General features: G+C 41.2%; 1 long non-coding RNA gene across 1 annotated transcript; it reads right to left on the bottom strand.

Annotated features, from left to right (window-relative positions):
- Positions 1 to 586: 586 nt before the first annotated feature.
- LOC147152222 (uncharacterized) lies at positions 587 to 1342 on the bottom strand. The gene is made up of 3 exons (XR_015090040.1): positions 1274 to 1342; positions 770 to 831; positions 587 to 687 (listed from the first exon to the last, which is right to left on the bottom strand). It is a non-coding gene; the product is annotated as an uncharacterized LOC147152222 (long non-coding RNA).
- Positions 1343 to 6965: the final 5623 nt, after the last annotated feature.

Genomic DNA, 6965 nt, shown 5'->3' with positions numbered 1-6965 from the left:
AAACGAAATTATAATTCTATGTTTGACATAACAGCGGGCGACTGGCTAGCACGTCCACCTCAAAGTGCAGAGGTCCTGGGCCTTCCTGTGTGGAATTTGCATGTTCTCCCCATGCCTGCGTGGATTTAATCCGGGTACTGCGGTTTCCTCCGACATTCCAAAAACATGCATTGTAGGTTAATTGGACACTCTAAATTGCCCCTAGGTGTGATTGTGATTGTGAATGTTTGTTTGTCTCTGTGTGGCCTGCGATTTGCTAGCAACTAGTTCTGAGTGTACCCCGCCTGCTGTCCAAAAACAGTCGCCCTCGACCCTTGTGAAGATAAGCGGATTGGATAATGGATGGATGGATTTGTCACAACAAGAACTTTATAACATTAAACTAACATTTCATTACTTTATATTGTAGTTAAGACATTTTAAATAGTCCCAAACTGTAATCATGGCATTCTATTCAAATAGGTAATTCAATGCTACATCTGAAAAGCATTTCAAAGTACTCATTGGATTTGTAATCACAAAAATTGTTATCATGGTCACAGTTGGCATAGTGGTACACTCGCCTGAGTTGTGTGAGGGCAGCATGGGATCAGTTCCCGCTCAGTGACGGTGTCTGTGTGTGCTTTGCGACTGGCTGGTACGCAGTTCAAGGTGTTGTCTGCCTTTCGCCCAAAGTCAGCCCTAACCCTAACCCATAAACATAGCGAGCTTATGTGTAATATGTTTAACATGAACATCATGAATTTAAAAGAACTTGATGGAGTAAAACCTGACATGTGATCACAACAAGGGCAGGGAACAGCAGTGGCTATCACCAAGACTACCCAGAGCCTGCAAAAAGAAAAGTGAAAACAATATGACGAAATCCGAACATGCACACAATTGCAAGAGATTGTTGTCCACCAGGAGGCACAATCGACTTTGAAAATAACCTCGAAGGTAATGTGATATGTTGTCTTCGAATATTATCACTTGTAACCCTTACATTTATTGGAAAAGCGGATTCATGTGGCTAGCATGAGCATGAATCTTAATTGTTCTTTTTGTTCTTTTGCTTGTTTTATTAAATGTGAGCACTTACGTTAAAGTTGAATTATTCAACAGCTTTGCCATCTTATCTTATCTTATAGCAGGGGTAGGGAACTCCAGTTCCTCGAGAGCCATATCCTACCTGTTTTGGATCTCTCCCTACTACAACACACCTACAACATAGGCATTTCACACTACGACCCTCAAGTATTATCATATTTAAACACAAATAAAATCAATTTACCGTATGGCCCTTGACCAGATCGTGTTTCTTCTTTAATATCATCGCTCTCTCTTGTCGCTCTTCTCCCCCTCTCGCGTTCTGTAATATTCGCCCTGCGGACTACAACATCCAGTTCAGAGGGAAATCGTAAAAATCATGATTAGCCTTTGCTAAAAGTGGCTAAATGGTTCAATCCAGGAAACTTTTTCAAGCATTTGTAGAACTCAAACGATCCACCCGTCGAAGCTACTTCCATCTCGTAAGGAATTTGGGCTACGGAGGCATGCTAATTGTGCTAATAGTCATCGACACGTTACACAGACACATCATGGATGTCTAACAAACAATTAAAATGGACGTTTAACAAACACTTAACATGGACGTCTAACAAACACTTATCATCGACACAAACATAGACACGTATCATAGACATAACATAGACACGTATCATAGATGTCTACATAGGCACATACATCGACACATAACATATAACTTAGACACGTTTCATGACACATAACATATTTTTGGCACAAATGGAACCCCATACATCGGGGCTGAAATTTGTTGATGTGAAACCTGTTCATATTTATAATTGCAAATCCTAATGTGTGGGGTCAACACGAATGTTGGCTGAGTCACAGTAAAACTGTAAAACAGAGCAATAGCCATTTAAGAAGGGGAGAGGCAACTGCTTGTGTTGAGTGTTTGCATAACATGTCGCCCACCATGCTAAAAATGTCAAGGAGGAGAGTTTGCAACAGACTACAATAGTTACCTTGTATGGGGGAGGAGACTCAAGATTGTTGGTGGTGATATTGTTATGCATAGTGTGATGTATTGGCCATTTGAAGTATACCAAATGGTATACTTTGGTAGTATACCAAAGTATACTTCTTTTTCTTCTTCTGTCTTTTAGCAGTTGTCAAACAACTTTCGGTGCATTACTGCCACCTTCTGAAATGGGAGTCCCTGCATACTGTTTCAGAACCTCGTAACCCCACTCCTTCCAAAAATAAAAATAGAAATGTAAAATTTATCTGACAAGAACTTCTCTGTAAAACTGTCTTTGTATATAAAGCTACTGGATTGCTTCTTAGTCAGCTTGAGGAAGTCATGATTCTCTTTTTGTTGCATACCGCCACCTGCTGTACACGTTTCCGTCCCTCAGCAGCAAAACGGGCATCCGTCAATAATGAACTGTGAGGTCCGTTCAGACTCCACCTTGTCTGTGCTTCATCTGTGTTTTTTTTTTTTTTTTTTTAAGTTTCCCGTCTGTCGTCTAAAGTCAGAAAAACGGGTGTCCGTCTGTGACGGACAGACGTACTGGTCCTTCGGTCAGATGGAATGCCCATGTCTGAAAACCTGCACACTATTCTAGTTTTGTACATAAAACTCCAGTAATCAGTGGCTGTGCGTTGTAGTTGAGGCCCAACACCTCTCCAGATAATTTGGTAACAAGAAACATGAAAATATCCAATCCTTTTATGTTGCTTTTGTGCATTTGGTGTGGCATCATTTTCCAAATGTAGCCAAATAATTCCTTTATTGTGAGTCTTTGGGTGTCATGTGCGATGTCTGTAGGTAGCAATGCTCTGTTTGGTACAAGTATGTTCCAATCGCAAACCTTTACCAGATCATATTTTATTATAATTTAATTAGGTAAGTATAAAGTATATATCTAGTATATGTATTCTGTTATACAGTGTGAATATATTACACTTCAAGATATAGCTATAGGCTACATCTATTAGTAATGCACTCATTATTCTTAATAAGTCCTATAATCGCCACTTCTAGTGAGGTTGCGGGTCAGGAAAAGAAACAGCATCAAGCGACAAACTCAGGTACTCCTTTAAAATCACATCTAAATTCTTACACGTATCCCTGGTTATAAATTATGTAAACTGGGAAAATAACAATAATCTCAAACCAAATCAGGTAGCATTTCCATGACTGATTTACTATATCAAACTACAGAGTGAAAAAAGCAGTGATTAATGAATAATCCCACCCACAGCAGTGTTTCTGTCGAGCCATATGTGCTCCAACAGCATGTGTGGAAGCAACATGGGGGCTTGAGATCCTAAAATAGGCTTGGGCTGATCTGATAACAAAAGCCAGAAACTAAACACAGATTACACCAGAGGGAAAGATTCAATGTCCAACCCACCAAGCTGCATGGTTTGCGTCTCAGACATACTGTTACATATTATAGTTTTTTCATGAAAATCGGTGGTATTTCATGAATGATGGTTTTTAGTAAAAAGCCATAGAATTCGGTGGCCTTTCCTCAAAAGTGCTTGATGACATACAGACAATGTACATATCACAATTTAATTAACACATATTAAGATACACTAGCCAACAGTTTTATTCACTATGACCATTTAGGAGAGGGACAGAGAGGTGTTGTTCAAATGAAGTGATGTCAAAACTGACAGCTGACAATGATTCATCATGACTGTGTACCAGAATGACACTGTTTTGATGCAAATGAAGGCTAGTTAACAGTTCAAACAAAATCCAAAGTGTCAGTCAAAAAGTTATTCCTGTTGCCAGAGCTGGGCATTTTGCCTATGTGACGGACCACTCGGTCTAGCCGCCTATCACGGACGCCCATTTTGTAGGCGATAAACGGGAAACCTGAAAAATAGTCGGACAAAGCACAGGCGGAAGCCTATTTTTCCCGTCGATGTAATCGTCTATTTTTGCGGTGAGGAGAGGTCTCCCTAACAATAGTATTGTTAGATTGAGTTGTTGCTGTTTGGGGGCCAGATTTGCAGAGCTGGACATTCCATGTATGTGACGGACCGGTTCGCCTATCTGTCACTGACGCACGCCCGTTTTCCTAATGGTTGACGAATGACGGGGAAAATGTTAAAATAGGCGGACTAAGCATAGACGGAAACCCCTTTATTTGGCCTGCAATTCGTCTCCAGTATGTCATTAGTCTATTTTTTGCGGCGAGGCTTCGATGGCTCTGGCTAGGAAAATAGTGAGTTGTTGTTGCCTCTGGGACAGATTTGAGTGAGGGACCAGGTTGTAAGCAGGCTTGCATATCACAGTGAGTCACTATTTCTGTTATTATCCAGTATTGTTAATGTGATTGGCTGGGATGGGTGGGACTTTATGGGATGAGTGCGAAGAAGATGGAACACGCTGCCTACAGCGACTCCCGCAATTACATCGCCCTGACAGACATGGACTTTGGATCTGCTGCTATCAAGCTTCAAAAGAGAGATTGAAGCGCTCTCAAGTCTCCCACAGAAAGTTGCAACACTCTCAAGTTTAACAGTGTTGCGCCGCGACTCACTCTTGCTCTTGATGTGGCTGATCGAGGCCCAATCCCAATACCCACACTTGCACCAAACAAACTTCACTGAAGTGCACAGGTTGTCGAAGTGCATGAAGGGTTCGAGGGCGCAAGATACAAGTGTACAAAAATTGCAGAAATCGGACACTGCGTGTGATGTCATCCATTTATGCCCCTGAGTCAGCAAGTTGTTGCTTTGGTAATTTTGCTGTTTAAAATTATGTTAAAACTTCAGTAAAGTAGTAATAAAGTAAAACTCGGGCTCGGTCTTCCAGTCAATGGGAGCTATGGCTGCCTTATTTTGACGATGGTAGTTTGTCAAAGTTGGCAGTCGGAAATGCTAATGGAACCCGTTTAAAATCATAGGCGGACCGGCCTATAGGTGATTACTATTTTTCTGGCCAGACAAAAAGGCGGATAGATGGACGGCGGAAGGGTACCCCGGCGGTTGGTGACAAACGGACTGGGAATTTTTTGCAAAATGCCCAGGTCTGACTGTTGCTACCTATCTATTACCAGGGCCTCTACATCCTGTAGTACCTCATAAATTCGTAACTATATAGCTAGAATACATACGTCTTTAAAAGCTGGTATCGGCAGTGGCATGCTGAATGAAGTCCAAATTCCACAAACATCCATCCATCATCTTCTGCATAAGGCTTAATTTTGCAGGGTCTTGGAGAGCTGAAGCGAATCCCACTGTGCAAGTTGCAGCCAGAAAGAACCCCATTCCATCACAGGGCTGACAACCATTATACCCAAATTGACACCTAGCTACCAAAGCCTAACCCTCACGCACTAACTCCTCAAAGTATTATTTCGTCTATGCGGCACATTACTGGCACCAGTCAACAGATTTCCATCTCGATTCTTAATCAGCATAACCTACTGCACATGCTTTCCCTCTGTCTGGCTAAGATGTAAAGACTTCTCTGTCCTTCTTAACGCTCCAATCTGACATCGATGTATGTACATGACTCTTTTTTGGCCAATCTTGATTATCATCAAAATTGTTGTTATCGTTTTTAATTTGTACGTTTTAAAAGCATCTTCACAGAAAACTAAACAGAGAATACATAACAAAGGAGTTAACATAGGAAATATTATTTTATTACAAAATGAGAAGATAAACATGAAAAAGATCAAATAGAAGAAAAGGGAGGGTGGCCGGTGTTCCCCACACAGACACAAACAATCGGGGTAGAAGGCGACCAAGTGCCGAATTCACAGATCTGTGACCTCCGTGGCCAACTTTATCCAACATTATACATTATCCGCCCGTGGCGGTCTGCTTGCATTTCTTGAAAACGTACTTAAGAGTGCTTATGACCTCCTGCATGGATTCTTCTTTTTTCTTCCACCATATCAAGGACTACAGGGACTGCACCTCTAAGAGGAGTCGCTTTGATTGACGGTGAATCAGGTTGACTGTGTTCACACCCACAATGGCGCAAAAAACACCTGTTTTTAACTGCATCAAGATTTGTACATCTTTAAAAATACCAAAACCCAGTCTAGCCGGCCGCTGCACAGATTTAGACTGCGCCTCACGCCAGACTTGCGCCGTGCATGAAAATAGAGCCCAATAGATTAAAAACTGCACACACAGTTTAAAGAGAGAGAAATAGGAAATAATTACCATTTGGATGTTAACAGCATGTGTGGTACACTTTGGCCTCAATCGGCAGAAAAGTGTCATCAGATACAGCACAGTGCATTAAACATGAGACACAAATCTGCATGTCACTGTATCACTGAACGCCTTCAGTCGTAATCAGCAACTTTATGAATTTTTAAAAGGTGTACCTTTCATTCCAGATCCTGCAACCACCATCCTTTCTAAATCCTTGTGTAATGCATAGTATGATCTCAGCATGAATGAAACACTGACATTCTAGTTAGTGTCATGTTCATGAGGCTATTAAACAGCTTGCCTCCAAGTACCTGTCACATAAACTTTCCACCTACCATAGCACAACCGTTCATTTTTCTTTCACCAGCTTAAACCATGACATTGCTGTCTGTCTGCTTGGCTTTTCACTGTTTTTAAGTAGATTGTTCATGTTATTTTTTTATTGTTTGCCTTCATCAACATAACAGGGCAATTACTAATTACTAATAACTAACAATTATAAAGTTAACTGGGGTGAGAAATATGTTCTATTTGCACTGCATGGATTTTCTCCGGGTGTATGGCCTCCTCCCACATTACAAAAACGTGCATGTTGGGTTAACTGAAGACTCTAAATGGTTCATATATGAGAATATGAGTGTGAATGTCTATAATGTCTTGCCTATATGTGCTCTGCGATTGCCTGGTGAACAGACTGGTGTTAGTCCACAGGCTTACCGCACGTTTTTCAGTGGCATGTGTACCTGTGGATGAAAGCCTCCTCTCCA

This window comes from Filicampus tigris, chromosome 2 (genome assembly GCF_054856515.1).
Source record: "Filicampus tigris isolate MCC_2025a chromosome 2, RoL_Ftig_1.0, whole genome shotgun sequence".
Lineage (NCBI taxonomy): Eukaryota > Metazoa > Chordata > Actinopteri > Syngnathiformes > Syngnathidae > Filicampus > Filicampus tigris.
The sequence above is the reverse complement of the archived record's forward strand: the minus strand, read 5'-3'. Positions and strand labels throughout refer to the sequence as shown.